This window comes from Vulpes vulpes, chromosome 5 (genome assembly GCF_048418805.1).
Source record: "Vulpes vulpes isolate BD-2025 chromosome 5, VulVul3, whole genome shotgun sequence".
Taxonomy (NCBI): Eukaryota; Metazoa; Chordata; class Mammalia; order Carnivora; family Canidae; genus Vulpes; species Vulpes vulpes.
In genome coordinates, this window is record NC_132784.1 from 661,110 (window position 1) to 681,183 (window position 20,074).

The 20,074-nt window shown below is 40.0% G+C and overlaps 1 pseudogene; it reads left to right on the top strand.

The window, feature by feature from the left end:
* Positions 1 to 510: 510 nt before the first annotated feature.
* Positions 511 to 15,988, top strand: LOC112932727 (large ribosomal subunit protein eL30 pseudogene; annotated as a pseudogene).
* The last annotated feature ends 4,086 nt before the right edge of the window (positions 15,989 to 20,074 follow it).

The following is a 20,074-nucleotide window of genomic DNA, read 5'->3' on the forward strand; positions in this document are numbered from 1 at the left end:
TTGGTGAGGCCAGTCTTCTTTCCTTAGTCTTCCCATTTAAATGCTAATAATCTCTTCCAGAGACACCTTCATAGATACGTCTATAAATAATGTCTCACTAGTTATCTGGGAATTCCTTAGCCCAGTCAAGCTGACACATAAAATTAGCCACCACATTAATGATATTTTTAAAATACTTTACTTATTTATTCATTTATCCATTTATTTGAGAGAGAGAGAGAGAGAGAGAGAGAGAGCACAAGCAGGGGGAACAGCAGAGGGAGAGAGAAAAGCAGGCTCCTTGAGGGAGCAGGGAACCTGACATCAGGCTCAATCCCACGACCCTGGAATCATGACCTGAGCCAAAAGCAGGCACTTAGCCAACTGAGCCACCCAGGAGTTCCCACATTTATTATATTTTAGAACGAACTATCACTTACCAAATGAAGGTACATTTGGCAAACAAAGAGAACTCAGGCCTCAGGGTAAAAGGGTACGAGCCTCTGAAGTCCAAGTTACAGACCAGAGACAATGAGGGTAGATGTCTGCATCAACAGCAGCCAGAATGAACGGTCCCCAGCTCCATATGGACCCATACTGGTGGCCGGCCACTCATGCCAGGGACTGGCCACTGGTTCAGTGGAATTTAAGTCTGCATGGAAATAGTGGCAATCATCCTCTAGGGTGATGAAAATTGAATAAGATAGCACAGGTAAAATTTCTATCATTTGGTAGGAATGAATTAGCATTAGCCTGTTGGCCCTGATCACCAGGCTAGGGGAGGAATGTAGTTCCTATAGAATTTCAATGAAAGGAAGAATATAAGACACAGTGAGCTCTAGAAATGCTAGCTCCCATCCTCTAATGCTACCGGATGAAAATATTTCTGACAGTGCACTTCCAGCCCATCACCGAACATGGCTCTGTTTTTAAAACCACAGCACACGCAGGAAAATGTATATACCATTTGCTTCTGTGAAACAAAAGACACACAGTGCTTGCATAAGTGATAGCCGGTTACTAAGTGAGCCGAAGCTGCTAACTGTGAGTCTAGGAATGTTAGCCTCCTGCCACAGAAGATCTTGCTTTCCAGTATGGATGTATGGGACCTGGAAGGCAGCAGGTCAGTGTGAGCAGGTGTGAAGGTCACTCCACCCAGAAGCAGGAGGCATAAACACTGCCACATTGTTTAATTTTTCCCTAGCTTCAGTTGTGTTAGTTTTAAAATTAAAGAGGAAAAGACCCAGTATTTGTTGAATATCTACTATTTGCTGGGCATTTTACACCTACTTTTTCATTTGAGCACAAACATACATACATGATATAGCATTTTTTCCCTTAAATCTTACCGATAAGGAAACTGAAGTTCAGGCAAGTCTGATACCTTTACCCACAGACATAAGGCTAAGTGGTAGTTCTTTCTAACAACAGGATCTTTTAATTTTTCTGAGACACCATGCCGCTACTAATTCAAAATTGTCATAATAGTACACAAATTGTGAAGAACAAATGAGTTAATGAATGCAAAGCTTGCATGCTGTCAAGTACAATGGACCTATTTTAGCTGTATTTTTTTTATGTTTAAGTAACTAAATGAACCTTTATATTAACTGTACAGTAAACATGCCAGAAGAAATATAGAAGTCCAGGCAGAATAGAGGGCTATACATGTGCATGCTAAGATTAATATTTAAATATGTAAATAGGAAAAACTGCATTTTGTTTGTAGTATGGTTGTTTCATATTATCCACATTTTTCTCCTGTACCATGAACATAAAAATGCTATTATGCCCCCAGATAAGAGCCCTGGGTGGGCCAGGAGCATGGACAGATCTTTTGAATACAGTCCTGGATATGAATATAAGACATACATGTAGCCAAGTCCTGTGCAGCAGGGCCACTGGAGCTAAAGCCCATTCGAGCACAGCGCAGTGTGCTGCAAGTAAACATGCACTTTTTCAAGTCCTACTGCAGGCCTGGGAAGGAGGCCTTCCACGGGTATCGGCCCAGGATGAAAGAAAATTATCACTTTCCCAGATCAGGAAACTAATGGTGGAGGAGTGAGTCAACCCTGTATTTGTCTGTATGTCCCTTGTGCCAAGCCCAGAGCCTGGCATGGAACAGAGACTTAACACAAGATGGCCAATGAAAGAATGAAAAATGAAGGAAGGAATACAAGATTGTGGATTTGGGTCTGGGAGAGTTCATGAGATGGCAGCACTGAGTAGATTGATGAGTTGGTCAGAGAGAAGAGAGAGACCTGGATTCTCAGGTGGAGTGGATAGGACTCTGATTGGGCAGATGCTTCAAGGCCTCATGGGGAGCCAGAACACACCCATGACAAGAAGGAGTGTGTGAAACACAGGGAAATGATAAACAATAAAAAGCTGCAGACTGAAGCTGCTCCTTTTTATGTACTAAGGCAGAAGGGTTCTGCAGCTCACACAAACACACTCCTGGTGGAGCCAGGTTTAGGTGATAGGACAGATGTTAGCTACTAAGAGCACTATATTGGACTGCCAGGCTACAACAGAGCACGGGTTCAGTTTGATGTGAGGGTGTGCCAGAAAATTTCCTCTCAATCTCAAAAATATACATATATCTCACATTCACAATTTTTCCCCGATTCATAGAATTCTTTACCATAGCTACATCTTGCACATAACCCCCTATAGCTCAGAGCCAGTGAAGGAGTGCCCAAGCTTTGCCACATTTGGAATCTTTCTGACTTCTGCCCCAGCTCACTGCCTTCCTCTTCTGCTTTGAAGCATATGACTACTTTGGGCTTGCCAAAGTAATCCAGGGTAATCTCTTTATCTTAATTTTAACTGATTATTAATCTCAATATCTGCAAAATCATTTGTGTCATGTAATTTATGTATGAACATGATACTGGGGGCAAAAATTTTGCCTTCTGAGCTGTTCTTGCCTCCAACTCAAAAGGGGGGATCAGAATTGATAACAGGGAGTTAAGATACAGTCTAACTGTTGCTACAAGAAGAATAAACACAGTGCTGTGGTGTACTTAGGAAGTCTATTTGAAGCAGGGGCAGCTTCCTGGAGGAAGAATATCTGATGTGATGGATAGAATTTAGCAAGGGTGGGAAAGTCCCAAGAAGAAAGAATAATGCTATTCTGCTGTGCAGTGGCTCATTGTTGTTGGCCTATGGAATTCACTTCAGGGAGCCTGAGAGACAGGGCAGTGAAAGGACAGATAAGAGAGCTGCCAAAGGCTCTAAGCAAGGAGCTGAGATGATCAGATTTTCATTTTAGAAAGGTTGTCTGATAGTACTATGGGAATGGACAGGACTGTATTTAAAGAGGAGGCTGGCAAACTAATGAGACTGTTGCGGTAATCCAAGCAAGATGATGATGGCTTGAAAAGTAGAAATACCAGTGTGAGGGAGAGAGGTGAATGTGATACAGTGTGGGATTGAGCATGAGAAAGTACCAAGTTATGAGTGATCCCTGAGTTCCTAGCTTGGCTGACTAGATGCAAAATGGCACCATTTCACAGAGACTAGAAGAGAGACAGAACAGTGGAAGCCATGAGTTCAGTTTTAGAGATATTTAATCATTTGAAGTGGCTATGACAATGAGTGGTGATGTTCCATGGATAGCTCTAAGATAGTGATAAGGTTTGGAGGTCATCAGTGAATGACTGGAAACATTCTTGATGTTTCTTGATGTGGAAGGGAGGAAGAGGAGCCAGAGAAGGAGGAAGAAGCAGCAGGTATAGAAGAAGGAAACCCAGGTGGGTATGGTGGCTCAAAGCCAAAGAATAGAGTTTCAAGAAAGAAGTTGAGGTCAGGTGCTCTTGAGAGGTCAGGTTAAATGAAGACCAAAATGTGCACTAGATTTAGTACCAGCAAGGTCACACTGGTGATTTATTAGAGTAATTCCCATAGATGGTGGGCAGGATCAGGTGGTATTGCATTAAAGAGTGACACATGAGGGATGACTCAGTCAGTTAAGTGGCTGTCTTCAGATCAGGTTATGATCCCAGGGTCCTGCTCAGAGGAGAGTCTGCTTCTCCCTCTCCCTCTCTTGCTCCCCTTGTTGGGCTCTCTCTCTCTCTCATAAATAAATAAAATCTTTTTAAAAAAGTGACACATAAGGTAAGAAAAGGAGAGTAGCTGGAGGGAACTAACGTCAAGAAAGTTGGGAGGACAGAGGAATATTGAAAAAGAAAACCAGAGCCAGGGGCATCACAAAGCCAGATTTCAAGTTGTACTACAAAGCTGTGATCATCAAGATAGTGTGGTTCTGGCACAAAAACAGACACATAGATCAATGGAACAGAACAGAGAACCCAGAAATGGGTCCTTAACTCTATGGTCAACTAATATTCAGCAAAGGAAGAAAGAATATCCACTGGAAAAAAGGCAGTCTCTTCAATAAATGATTCTATGAAAATTGGACAGCCACATGCATAAGAATGAAACTAGACCACTCTCTTACACCAGTCACAAAGGTAAACTCAAAATGGATGAAAGATCTAAATGTGAGACAAGAATCCATCAAATTCCTAGAGGACCTAGGCAACATCCTTTTTAAACTTGGCCACAGCAACTTCTTGCAAGATACATGTATGAAGGCAAGGGAAACAAGCAAAAATGAACTATTGAGACTTCATCAAGATAAAAAGCCTCTGCACAGCAAAAGAAACAGTCAACAAAACTCAAAGACAACCTACAGAATGGGAGAAGATATTTGCAAATGACGTATCAGATAAAGGGCTAGTTTCCAAGATCTATAAAGAACTTATTAAACTCAACAGCAAAGAAACAAACAATCCAAACATGAAATGGATAAAAGACAAGAACAGAAATTTCACCAAAGAAGACATAGACATGGCCAATAAGCACATGAGAAAATGGTCCGCAAAACCACAATGAGATCCCACCTCACACCAGTGAGAACGGCAAAAATTAACAAGACAGGAAACCACAAATGTTGGAGAGGATGCGGAGGAAGGGGAACCCTCTTACACTGTTGGTGGGAATGTGAACTGGTGCAGCCACTCTGGAAAACAGTGTGGAAGTTCCTCAAAGAGTTAAAAATAGACCTGCTCTAGGACCCAGCAATTGCACTACTGGGGATTTACCCCAAAGATACAGATGCAGTGAAAAGCCAGGATGCCTGCACCCTAATGTTTCTAGCAGCAATGTCCACAATAGCCAAACTGTAGAAGGAGCCTCAGTGTCCATTGAAAGATGAATAAAGAAGATGTGGTATATAACTTTTCTTTTCTTTTTTTTTTAGATTTATTTATTCATGAGATACACAGAGAGAGAGGCAGAGACACAGGTAGAGGGAGAAGTAGGCTCCATGCAGGGAGCCCAACATGGGATTCGATCCCGGGTCTCCAGGATCATGCCCTGGGCTGAAGGCCCGCTGAGCCACTCAGGCTGCCGAAGATGTGGTATATATATATATATATATATACATATATATAAAATGTAATATTACTCAGCCATTAGAAACAACAAATACCCACCATTTGTTTCGATGTGGATGGAACTGGAGGGTATTATGCTGAGTGAAGTAAGTCAATCAGAGAAGAACAATCATTATATGGTTTCACTCATACGGGGAATATAAAAAATAGTGAAAGGGATTATAGGGGAAAGGAGAGAAAATGAGTGGGAAAAATTAGAGAGGGTGACAAACATGAGAGACTCCTAACTCTGGGAAATGAACATGGGATAGTGGAAGGGGAGGTGGGTGGGGGGTGGGGTGACTGAGTGACAGGCACTGGGTGGGGCACTTGATGGGATAATCACTGGGTGTTATGCTATATGTTGGCAAATTGAACTTTAATTTCATATATATATAATTATAATATATATATAATATATATAATAAAAAAAAGTTGGGAGGAGGACTTTACTTTAAATGAGAGAATGAAAATTATGCTTAAGCGCTATTGGGAGAAAGCCAGTGGAAAGTTGAACTTACAGAAAAGACAAGATTGTCACTGGAGTTTGGAGGGCTCACATCAGCAGGAGAAGGTGTGACTGGGAACACACACAGGAGAAAGGGAATGGGACTGAAACTGTACTTGGAAGGAGGAAGAGATGAATGACACTTAAGGGAATGTAAAGGAGGAGACAAGATTTGAGGGTACTCTTGAGTGACAATGTTGTCTCCATTAAGGAGGTGATCAGATCACCTGGAAGAGACAAGTAAAGGATGTGGAGCAGGAGAATTGGGTGGCAGGAAGGTCTGATGTAGCCTTGTGGAGAATGAGAGAGTAATTACTGGAAGAATTGCAGAGCAACAGTAAGCACCCATGTCTGAGGAGCCACAAGGGGCTTGTTGTTCCCACTACATCTGCTTGAGTGCACACTTAACAAGGTGGGCCTTGGCCTGGGGCGAATGAAAAGATTTTCGTTAGGGCGATAAAAAAATATTTTTAATTGCACTGTTGGGGATTTACCCCAAAGATTCAGATGCATTGAAATGCCGGGACACCTGCACCCTGATGTTTCTAGATTTTTAAGAAATTTTAAAGTATAAATGCAAGACACATAAACAATATAGTTTCCCCCTTAGTGTATCGTTTAAATTAGGTTAATTGCTGAAGCAAGTGATGGTTCATTCCCTCTTCCCTTATCCTCAGAAGATAATCTTAAGTGAGCATGGCACTCATGTCATGTGAGTCTCCTCTTATTTGTATAAACTGGTCTGGGCTCTGTAGAAAACATATAATTTTTAAGGAAACTTCATAAGACATGGTCAATTATAGATTGACCAAAAATAAGAGGTTTCCAAATAGGAGGCTCAGACATTGCTGAAGGGTCACTCATTCTCATTCACCTCAATTATTTATTCCTTATCTTTAGTGATCATCTGGAATCCTGTAATTCACAGGGTTGGGTAGATGGCTCACAGCATTACTAATTTATCACATTAAAGATCATGAAACAAGGCTCTCCAGGCATGGCCAATTGTTAAGATTCAGAAGTATAGCATATCTCTCCACTTACGTGTCTTCTCTAGTGTCCTTATTTTTTCTTCATTATTGAAAGATATTTTCCCTGCGTACAGAATTTTTAGTTGGCAAGTTATTTCCTGTAAGCTCTTAAAAAATACCCACTTTCTTCCACTGCCATAGTTTTAGATGCGAAATCAACTGTCATTCAAAATGTGTTTGCTACAAGAGTATGTCATTTCTCTCTGGCTGCTTTCAGGATTTTTTCTTTGTCTTTAGTCTTCATAAGTTCAATTATGCTGTTCTTGGCATGGAATTATTTCTATTTATTCTACTTGGAGTTTGCTCAGCTTTCTGAGTCTTTGTAAATTTGTATCTTTTGCCATATCTGAGAAATTTTTAGCCATCATTTCTTCAAATAGTTTTTCAGTGCTATACTCTCTCCTCTCCTTATGAGACTCTGATGATACAAACATGAGCTTATTTATTATGATGTGACATATCCCTGAGACTATTAAAATTGCCACAGTCTCTTTTCTCTCTGTTGTTCAGATTGGGAAAACTCTATTGATCTTTCTTCAAGTTTATTGATTCTATCCTGTATCATCTCCCCTCTGCTTCTGTGCCTAGCCAGCATATTTTTTCTTTTTTTAAGACTTTATTTATTTGACAAAGAGACAGAGACAGAGAGACAGAGAGACAGAGACAGAGGGGAGGGAGAAGTAGGCTCCCTGCTGAGCAAGGAACCTAACTTGGGGCTTAATTCCAGGACCCTGGGATCATGACCTGAGCCAAAGGGAGACACCCAACTGACTGAGCCACTCCGACAACCCATATTTTTCTTTCTCTTATTATATTCTTCAGTTCTATAATTTCCATTTGATTCTTTTTCATTAAAAAGAAAACTATTCCCTATTTTTTTGCTGTTTTCTTGTTTTCATTAGTTTCCAGAAAATTCATAATTGCTTATTGAAGCATTTTTATGATGGCTGCTTTAAAATTTTGTCAAATAACTGACATTTGATTCATTTTGGTGTTGGTATCTGTAGATTGTCCTTTCTCATTCATGTAGGGATTTTCCTGGTTCTTGGTAAGACCAGTGATTTTTCAGTTGTATCTAAGACATTTGGATATTATAACACTCTGGATCCTATTTAATCTTCCTTTAGTAGTAGGCAATACCCAGTTGAGGGCATGGTGGATGTGTAATGTTAAACTTCATACTGGGCCTTGACAATAACAGCCCAATAAAAATGGAGCACTGACTGACATTGCCTCTTTGCCTGTACAGGAAGGGGAAGCAGAGGGCTGACTCATACCACACTGTTGCTTCAGGGAGGGGTGGAAGCTTAGGGGTGATGGCACCAGAGAAGAAATGGGAAGGGAGGCGTGAGGAGGGATAAGCAAGCCAGCCTTTCACCACCCTTTCCACCTATGTGATGCTGGGTTGGGGTAGAGTCTTCGCTGGGGGATAGGAGGTAGTGATGAAGCATGGTGGTAATTACCTCCTTCTCCTTCTGCCTTGTTAAGTCTGATTGCTATTGGTTTTGGATTGAGGTTCAGCACCCTGCTGGCACTCTGATGGCAAAGGAGTCAGAATACCACCTGCTTCCACTGAACAGGATATCTGCCTTCTGCTGGGGTCACTGACATTGCCCACTAGGGGCAATACCCACAGATGAGAAAACTGGAGCATCGCCTGCTTCCTGGGAATAGGTGGAGTATCTCTGAGCACTCACCCTGCTGAAACCAGAATGAGATGAGACAATGTGGTTTTCATTGGTGTTTGGCTGGAACAGGGAAGGTGTTGCCAAAAAGGTATTCTTTTGTGAGGCTGCTCTTGTCCCCGACCTTTCATTAGGGCAGTTTTTGTTTGAGCCTATTGTGAGCTTAGGTTTACAGGTTCTTCAATATACATGTAAGCAATAAGAAAGCCAGTGGACTCATGTCATTCCTTAAGTCTAGAAGGTCCTAAACAGCCACCTTCTTCTTCCCACTCTTCAGAGACTTACTGTCTTGTTGTCTTGTGCCTACAGTTATTTAGTTGTAAGGGGGAGGATGTGGGAGCAATGAGGCTGCTCCATCTTTGGCAGAACCAGAAGTCCTTTAATATCTTCCAAGAAACTTTTAAATTGAAACTGAAATTTTGCATTTAAAGTAAAAATTTTTTTCCATGAAGATTTTGGACATATATTTATATGTATTCTTATGTACTGAGGTATTTTATGTTGTGTTCATAAAAATATGTCTTTTTTACAAGAAAGGATCAGAGAAAATCTTAAGAAAGCCACAAAATAAGTAATAAAGTGGCAATAAATACATATCTATCAATAATTACTTTGGATGTAAATAGACTAAATGTTCCAAACAAAAGACATAGGGTGACAGAATGGATTAAAAAAAAATAAGTCCTATCTATATGCTGCCTACAAGAGACTCATTTTAGACTTAAAGACACCTGCAGATTGAAAGTGAGGAGATCAAAAAAAAATCTATCATGCAAATGGATGTCAAAAGAAAGCTGGAGTAGCAATACTTATGTCAGACAAAATAGACTTTAGAACAAACACTGTAACAAGAGACAAAGGACATTATATCATAATAAAGGAAACAATCCAACAAGAAGATATAACAATTGTAATTATTTATGCACCCAAGATATAAGCACCCAAATGCACAAACAGTTAATAGCAAACATAAAGGAACCAATTGATAATAATACAATAATAGTAGAGGACTTGAACATCCCACTTACATTAATGGGCAGATCTTCTGAACAGAAAATTAGTAAGGAGACAGTGACTTTGAATGATACACTTATACAAATGGATTTAACAGATATATTCAGAACATTCTACCCTTAAACAGCAAAATACACATTCATTTCAAGTGTACATGGAATATTCTCCAGAATAGATCACATGTTAGGCCACAAAACAAGTTTCAACAAATTAAAAATATCAAAGTCATACCATGCATCTATTTCAACTACATGGTATGAAACTAGAAGTCAACCATAAGAAAAAATCTGGAAAGACCACAAATACATGGAGGCTATATAACATGCTACTAAATAATGAAAGGGTCAACCAGAATATCAAAGAAGAAATAATAAAGTAAAAGGAAACAAATGAAAATGGATGACATTTTATATATATATATGTTTATATATATATACATATAAATTTTTATATATTTACTCAGCTAGAGAACTCTTACTATGACAATGGCAACTATTTCTCTTATTTTTTTAAATCTTTATTTTTTTAATGTTTTTTAAAATTTTTATTTATTTATGATAGTCACACAGAGAGAGGGAGAGAGAGGCAGAGACATAGGCAGAGGGAGAAGCAGGTCCCTGCAGGAGCCTGGGATCATGTCCTGAGCTGAAGGCAGACACTCAGCCACTAAGCCACCCATGTGCCCTTATTTGTCCCCTTTTTAATATTTATTCGGTCATTTATTCCTATCAGTATAGGCTTATGGATAATTATTCTCTCTTTGGGTTATAATTCAATAATATGGTTATCTTGTTACTTAAATGATTCCAAAATGGGGAGAATTGGCTTAGTAATATTAAGTAATAGTACTATAAAGCAGTATTAAGTCCTTAAATACATGAAAAGCACACTTGCTTCATATATTTATGTCTACTTTGATTTCTTTGATTAGTATTGATTAAAAAGCCATGCTGATGAAATATAGCATATAGGTCCTAAATTTTTTCCTTAGATTTATACCTAGGGATATAATTTTTGGCTACTATTATAAATGCTATTTTTTATTTCAAATTCTAATTGTTCATCCCTAGTATATAGAAATACAACTTATTTTGTTTCTTGACCTTATCGTCTTGAAACCTATTAAAACCACCTGTTAATTCTAGGAGGGTTTTTTTTTTTAAAGTTCCTTTGGTATTTTTTTTTTTTTAAAGATTTTACTTATTCATGAGACACACACATACACACACACAGAAAGAGAGAGAGAGAGAGAGAGAGAGAGAGGCAGAGACACAGGCAGACTCCATGCAGGGAGCCCGATGCGGGACTCGATCCTGGGACTCCGGGATTATGCCCTGGGCAGAAGGCAGGCGCTAAACTGCTGAGCCACCCAGGGATTCCCCCCTTTGGGATTTTCTATGTAGAAAATCGCACATAGACTATTTCGTTTCTTCCATTTCTTCCATTTTTATCTGTATTCCTTTTATTTCTTTCTATTGTCTTATTACACTGGCTAGGACTACAGAGTTCAGTATTGAGTAAGTGATAAGAGAAAACACCCTGGCCTTGTTGAAGACTTAGGGAGAAAGCATTCAATTTTTCCCATTAAGTATGGATTTAGCCTTAGGATTTTTTATAGTTTACATTTATCAGGTCCAGAACATTTCTTCTGCTCGTTTGCACTCTTCATTTCTGTGTGTAGACCCAAGATTCAGCCTGCTATCATGTTCCTTCTGCCTGAAGAAGTTTTAACATTTCTTATACAGTAGGCCTGCTGGAAATTAATTCTTCAATTTTTGCTGGGAAAATCTTTGTTTTTCCTTCATGTTTGAAAGATTCTTTTGCTGGATATTTTTTTTCTTTCAGCTCTTTAAAGAGGTCACTCCAATGCATACTAGTTTCCATGATTTCTGATAAGATTTTTGTTCTAATTCTTATCCTCGTTTGTCTCTATTATTGTTTCTTTTTATCTGCTTTGAAGATTTTCTCTGTCTTTGGTTTTCTGCATTTTAAGTATGATATCCATACATGTGAACTTTTTTCTTTTATATTTATCTTACTTGAACTTTATGAATTTGTGGCTTAATATGGTCACTTATTTGAGGAAATTCTTGGACTTCTTGTTTCAAATATTTTTTTCTGCCTTGTTCTCTCTCTTCTCTCCTTCTAGGATTCTTTTTTTTTTTAAGTATTTTTTAAAATTTTTATTTATTTATGATAGTCACACACACACACACACAGAGAGGCAGAGACACAGGCAGAGGGAGAAGCAGGCTCCATGCACCGGGAGCCCCACATGGGATTCAATCCCGGGTCTCCAGGGTCGCGCCCTGGGCCAAAGGCAGGCGCTAAACCGCTGCGCCACCCAGGGATCCCTCCTTCTAGGATTCTAATCATGACATGTGTTAGATCATTTGGTATTAGTCTTGGAAGTTTGAGTTTCCTATATCCCTGCAGATGCCCGTCTCTCATATTTTGGGCCAGTAGTTTGCTCTGCAACCTCAGCTCTCAGATGGCTCCAAAAAAAGTTGTGAATTTGAAACTATTGCTTTTTCATTTTAAGAGTAAGAGTGATGCTCCTTTGAGCTCATTTGTATCACAAGGCGGAAGCTGCAGTTAGAACGATGTCTTGGAATATGCTAATCCAGTCATATGCCTTCGTTTACAAACGAGGATGCTGAGGTACAGAAAAGGGAAGTGAGTTGCATAAGTCCAATTCTCATCACAATGAGAGTCACTTACTTTGTACCTCTCTAAGCTGTGGTTAAATGCCTATTCCCCATTGGAGAGGGATTCTAGACTAGTTTCTCAGGTGATTCAGTTCACAATTTAGAGTAGTCCATGGGGAAGGAGAAAAGGTTTCAGGAGCCAATGCGAGGGCATGCAGCCAGATAATAGGGTGCCTTTAGTAGGTGCCCAGCAGTGAGACATTAGAGTCTAATAGAGAAGACAAGTAAAAAACTACAGTTGTTTTCTGACTGGCCCAAGTGACTCTAAAGATAAACCACATCACGTTATTCCCTGTCTTAAACTCTTTATTGGCTTCCTCTCAACTCAGAATGAGATCCAACTCTCCAACACACCTACAAGTCCCCACAGTATCTGGCCTTTACCTCCTTTTGCCTTCACCCATGAGGTCACAGTGGCCTGTCCTATTGGATCACTTGAGCCAAGGTGTCTAGACCTGTGAGTTATGCTTTTTCCTCGACCTAGAATGCTCTCCTCCCTAACCCTTTCCACAGATGGTTCCTGTTCAGCTTTCAGGTCTCAGAGTAAACACTTTGCCTAATCATTCATTGCCCCTTGGCTTTTATCCCTCTACAACCTTCATCTGAATTTTTAATTATGCACACACATGTCCTTGTTTGCTGCTTGTGTGTCTTTGGGGGCAATGGCAGGGTCTACTTGATTCACCTGTATACCTCCAGATTTTGGTATTGTTAAATAATACTGATGATTGCAGCATTATGTGTTATGTGAGAAGGTGGAGATGTGGTAGCAAAGATGGGTACAGAGTAGGTAAATATGCCCTCACCTGACATAGAAGAAGAAATGAAGAGTGCTAAGGACCCATCTTGCTACCAAGCTCCTCAGGGACCTTACTTGCCATCAGTAATGGCCTACTTTTACACTTCTCCCCCTGGCACTCGTGAAACTTCATCTCTCATAACACAGTTCAAAGGGAAGCCCCCGTGAGAACTTCTTCCCTCTAAAATCATTCATTTTCATGTGTGTGTATAGTTTTTGTTTATACTGTTGGTAGAGCAGGCAGCACATTTCACACTTGCTAGTTGCCTAGAGGCTTGTTCCTTCGTTAGTTTAGAACTCCTCTGACGGAGGATCCCTGAGTGGCTCAGCAGTTTAGCCCCTGCCTTCAACTTGGGGTGTGATCCTGGAGTCCCAGGCTCAAGTCCCACATCGGGCTCCCTGCATGGAGCCGGCCTGCCTCTCTCTCTCGAATAAATAAAATATTTTTTTAAAAAAGAACTCCTCTGGTAGAAGGGGCTTTGTTTTGTGTGTCTTTTATTTCAAACCATCTCTGGTACATAACAGTTCTAGTAAATGGCAACTTCTTCTAGAGTCTCTTATGGTTTGTTTCCCTTTCTCCTTTTGCTCTTTTCCCCCTTCCCATGTGTTCATCTGTTTTTTTTCTTAAATTCCATGTATGAGTGAAATCATATGGTATTTGTCTTTCTCTGTCTGACTTATTTCACTTAGCATAATACACTCTACCTCCAACCACGTGACCGTAAAAGGCCAGATTTCATTTTTGATTGCTGAGTAATATTCCACTCTAGGTATATGTGTGTGTGTGTGTGTGTGTGTGTGTGTGTGTGTATATCACAGTCACAGCTATATATATATATATATCACATTTTTTTTTTATTAAATGGCAACTTAAGTGGCTCTGAATCCAGAATTTTGGCAAATTCATCTGTACTTTCCCAGAAAAATCAGACAAAGCAGTAGATTGCTATAGGGCCTTTGAAAATAAAAAGTGTCTGATTTACGTGGAAATTCAGGCTGAGCATATAGAATGAGGACTAATTAAAGGAAAAGGCCATTTAGGATTCTAGAATATTCTTTTTTTTTTTTTAAAGATCTCATTTTTAAGTAATCTCTGCACCCAACAACGGGGCTTCAACTCATAACCCTGAGATCAAAAGTCACACACTCCACCTGACTAAGCCACGCACCCCAAGATTCTAGAATATTTTCAAGTAAGCATAATAATAATACTTCCAAGATCATATTTAACTCCCATTGATTGCCTAAAAGGACTTTCCAGATAGAAGAAATCTTGTCACCTAACAAATGAGTAAAAACTAAGTGCATTTAGGTACAGTGAGGTAGAAATTGCTTGAATCCTTGGGCAGTGTAGAGAATACATTTGCCTTATAACTTCATCAGTGGGAATGACTGACCTAAAATCCCATGCTTTTAGAGAGTAAAAAAGGTAAATATGATCAGATCAGGTCCAAATATCATGGAGGGGTAGGGAATGAGGTTGACTAAGTGAGCGGCTCTGTCCATAGGTAATAGGGCAGCTTGCTTTAAAACTGAGGGAGCTTCTAGGGCTCCTCAGACCTCCCCAACTTTCTTCTTTTTCTGTCTGTCTCTCTACACCCCCACTAAATAACAGTCACTGCATTCTATTCATTAATTCACCTGACAAACATTTACTGGAAAACCTTGCCCAACTGTGTGCCACACCCTGAGCTGTGACTGAGGAGTCATCAGGTGCTCCTTGAGCAACCAGAGGATAGACTGCAGTGGGACTCACCCTCCCTCTTGTCTGAGGCCTTCTGTGAACTGCAGTCTAACTCCAATTATTTGAATAACCCTTTGCCATAAAAGGTAACTTTGACAGCTTTCAGGGATTAAAATATGGATATCTTTTGGGGGAGACGGACATTATCCTGTCCACCATACTCTAGAAGAAATGATAGGAAAAATCTTTGTGATCTTAAGTTGGAATGAGCCTTTAAAATTCAACACATGACCTACACGACCTACAAAAATGAATAAATTAGGCTTCATCAAAATGAAAACTTTTCACTCTGCAAATTAAAAATAATTATCAATAAAATGAAAAGGCAAGTCATAGACTGGAAGAAATGTCGCAAAAGATATATCAAACAAAAGTCTTCTATCTAGGATCTGTAAAGTAGTCTTACAACTCAATAATAATAATACAACCCAATTTTTTTAATAGGCAAAAAACTGAAAATTGAAATGCTATTTCACAAAGATGTACAGATGGAAAAAGCATATGAAAAGATGTTTACATCGTATGCAATTAGGAACCTGCAAATTAAGACCACTTCACACCTACTCGGATGGCTGTAATGAACAAAGGGTGCCATACCAGGCTGGGCAGGCGGGGAGGCTGGTGGGGGTATGGAGCAGCTCACTGTCCTATACTGCTGGAGCAGTGTCAAAGGGAATGGAGATTTTTTGGCGGTTGCTGTTGGTTGGGGCCGTCCCACGTCTAAGGCAGGAAGATTGTGCCCGCAGAGAAGACGAAAAAGTCGCTGGAGTCGATCGACTCTAGGCTCCAACCGGTTATCAAAAGTGGAAAGTACGTGCTGGGGTACAAGCAGACCCTGAAATGATCAGACACGGCAAACAAAACTGGTCATCCTGGCCAACAACTGCCCGGCTTTGAGGAAATCCGAAATAGGGTGCTACACCATGTTGGCCAGAACTGGTGCCCATCACCACAGTGGCAAGAATATCGGACTGGGCACAGCATGTGGGAAATGCTACAGAGTATGCACACTGGCGATCATGGGTCCAGGGGATTCTGATATCACCAGAGGCATGCCAGAACAGACTGGGGAAAAGTAAATCCGCAAAATTTTTCTTTAAAAAAACTGGCCAGAGCTTGTTTTAAAGAAAAAAATAAAATAAAATAAAATAAAATAAAATAAAATAAAATAAAATAAAATAATAAAATAAAATAAAATGGAATGGAAAGGAAAGCCATTTGCCATTTCTTCAGAAATTAAACATATAGCCCTTCCATATGATCTAGTCATTCCACTTCTAAATATTTACTCAAGATAAATGAAAGCACACATCCATACAAAGACTTGTACACGAATGTTCATTGCAGCTTTATTTGAAAAGCCAAAAACTGGGGGCAACTCCAATGTCCATCAGTAGGTGAATGGGTAAATAAACTGTGCAATCTCTATACAAGGGAAAGTTACTCAGCAATAAAACAAATTATTGACACACGAGACACTGATGACTCTCAGAATAATTGTTCTGAGTGAAAAAAAAAGCCAAACCAAAACTATATACAGTATGATCCCATTTTATGGAATTCTATAAAATGCAAATTAATCTGTAGAACCAGAAAGCAAGTAAAGATCGCCTGGGTATGGAGGAGGGTGGCCAGGGAGAGGTGAGAAGGAGATGAGAGGAAGCAAAAAAGCATAAGGTAACTTTTGGAAGCAAGAGAAGTGTTCATTATCTTGACTGTGGTCATGGCTTCCCAGATGTATGTAAAAACTTTGATTGTACACTTGCAATATGTACATTTTATTTTATGTCAATTATACCTCAATAAAGTTGTAAAAAATTAAATAGTCAACAACAACAAGGAGCAATCAAGACAGAAAACCAGAGTCCTGGGTTTGGTAGTGCAGAGGTCACTAGGGGCTTCTGCCAGAGTGATTTGGGTGAATGAACAGACAGCCGGTCAGACTATGGTGAGCAGAGTGAATTTCTGTTTCTAGAATTTTTGCAGATTGTGTATTGCCCAAAATGCTCACTGCAACAAAAATACACAGAAATGATGCGTATATTTATGCTCTTAAGCAAACCATTGCTGAATCTACACACAAAAAAGAGAAATTCCCAGGAAAAAAAGGAGAAACCCCAAAAGAATGACATATGGTGGTAGACAGAAACCATAATATACCAGTGATCACAATAAATGCTCACTGATTAAACTTTCTAGTTAAAAGTTAGTGAAAGGGGCATCTGGGTGGCTCAGTCAGTTAAGCATCTGCCTTCTGCTCAGGCCATGATCCCGGGGTCCTGGAATCGAGCCCTGCACACCATTGAGCTCCCTGCTCATTGGGGAGTCTGCTTCTCCTTCTGCCCCTCCCCCACTCATGCTCCCACTCTTTCTCTCTCTCTCAAATAAATAAATAAAATCTTTTTAAAAAGTAAATAAAAGTGACTGAAATAGACGGGATTTTGAAAGCCCAGCTACATGTGGTTTATGAACAATATACTTAAGGGGCATAGAGAGATTGAAAATAACGGAATGGAAAAACTAGGAAAATAATAACCCAAAGAATTCTGGTATAGGTCTATTAATATTAGAGAAGATGGCTGTGAAAGCAAAGACCTTTATTGGGGATAAAAAAGGTTACCATGTAGTAATCGAGCCACTCACCAGGAGGGTACACCATCATAAACTGGTTTATGCACCTACTAACATATGCTGAGATACGTCAATCAAAAGGTGACAGAGTTAAAAATAAATTGACAAGTGCACCACCTTTGTGGTTACATTAAATGTTAAAATCACCCTTCTCTTAATAGCAGATGAAAAACTGGTCAAATTACTGAGGATTAACAGTATTAATTAGGATTTAGCAGTTAACAAGCTTGAGCTAATGAACACTTATCAAACCCTGCATGATCTTATTAGAGAATACACATTCTTTTCAAGCACAGGGGACATTTATTAAATAAAACCTGTGTTATACCATACAGCCAGTTTCAACTAATTTCAAAGAATTGGTATCATAGACCACACTCTCTGATTGTAATTAAATATGAATCAGAAACACAAAGATAATTAAAACACACATTTAAATAAATCATGGGGGCAGCCCAGGTGACTCAGCGGTTTAGCGCCGCCTTCAGCCCAGGGCCTGATCCTGGAGACCGGGGATCGAGTCCCACATCGGGCTCCCTGCATGGAGCCTGCTTCTCCCTCTGCCTGTGTCTCTGCCTCTCTCTCTCTCTCTCTCTCTCTCTGTGTGTCTCTCATGAATAAATAAATAGAATCTTAATCAATCAATCAGTCAATCATGGGTCAAAGAGCAAATCATAATGGCTTTTAGAAAAACAAAATACAGGAGAAAGTCCGAACACCTTGCCCTAGCGTTTGAAGCTTCATATAGTTACAAAAACATGACAATTAGGAAGTGCCAGGACTGTGACAAAAATAAAGTTTCTCTGCTTAAGAACATTCAAATTTGACCCGCCGCTCACTCTCACAAAAAATTTAAACAGGGATCCCTGGGTGGCTCAGCAGTTTGGCCTGTGCCTTTGGCCTAGGGTGTGATCCTGGAGTCCCCAGATCAAGTTCCACATCGGGCGCCCTGCATGGAGCCTGCTCCTCCCTCTGCCTGTGTCTCTGCCTTTCTCTCTCTCTCTCTCTTTCTCTCTGGCTCTCATGAGTAAATAAATAAAATATTTTAAAATTTAAACAAAAAGAATACTTTTGCTTCTAGATTTAATCCCTAGGCCATCCCTCCAGGGTAACCATGGAATTACATGGATTCATGCTGAGAAATTACTTGAGGATTACTCCTATGCCAAGTCAGGAGGAAAAGATTCTTTCTTTAGAAGATTTCGAACCTAATTTTCAACCAAATCAAATGCTTTTTTAAAAAGACTTGTGCTCTTCATATTTCAGCATTTGTACACTTTAAGGAATTTTAAACCTACTATACCAATGCACTTGCTGAGACAACACCAATTTTGTAATCTGGAAAAATTATTTTTTGTATTTTTCTGCAATTTTCTTTTATTTTCATTGAAACAGAGTGAGACCTCTTGCCCGAATAACCTGGAATTTAAAGAAAGGCTTGATCATTAAGAAGACCCAGCCAGGGAGTCTAGTACCTTGGCCTTAGTCCATCCCCTTATGGGCAGTGTTCTGGGAGGTGATACTGAACAGAGGTAGGCACAGGAATTTTGGGATAGTCATTGTCCAGAGCATTGGCCTTTTGGAACTTGGGTTTTGGAACTCTCTGGGCTTGAAGCATGTGAGTATTGATGCCACTATGAGTCTATAAGTTTATGTCGAGCTATGACTGGCTAAAAGGACTGCTCACATGTTCTATCATTGGGGTGTCCGTTCCTGATTTCATAACTCAGTTGGCAAGATGAGGGAGTGGACATGCTCCAAAAGCAGCACTCACTGAGCAGTAGCTGTAGCTGGCCTTCATTTTCTCTCCTTCCCGGCAACAGGCCTCTGTGCTTGCCAAGGCACGTTCACATCCACATCTTGCTCATCCTCACAGGGCTGTGGGTGACCTGGGAGTGACCAGAGTTTGCCCCTGTGTTCCCGCTGGGGAACTTGGGAAACCCTGGCTTCCTAGCTGGGTGTCTCCCCCAGATACCACACAGCAAGCACACAGCGCTCCTTTCCAAATGCTTTGATTTTTAATGTTTCCTTTCATATTCCGGACGGACTCCTACCTGCCTTGCAACAAATTTGAAGCTATACTATCATATTATTCCTGATGTTCTGAATCTATCTTGTGCCTTAAAAAGCTTCATATTGGATGCTTTGGTGTTTGTCCATGTTTCTCCTCTCAGTTAAGGAGTAATGAAATCTCTTATGACGAGTCCTAAGAAACGTGCTTAGGAGTGGCTGGCTGAATGAATGGCTTCTGTACAAAACTTAATGTGGAGGAGCCTTAGCTAGAAATGGAGCCAATTGCTTGTTCCACTCTGGTCTAAGGAGTCTCTGGGGAGTTTGGTGATTGAAAGAAGGGTGTAGCATTATCACCTCATTCAAGGCATTGTCTGTCCAACACATGCTGCAACCATGATACGTGAATGAAACTCAAATACTATGCTGAAAGCAAGAAGCCAGACCCTGAAGAATACAAACTGCATATTCTGATCATTTGAAACTCCAGAAAACAGAGATCTAGGCTGTAGGGTAGAAAACAC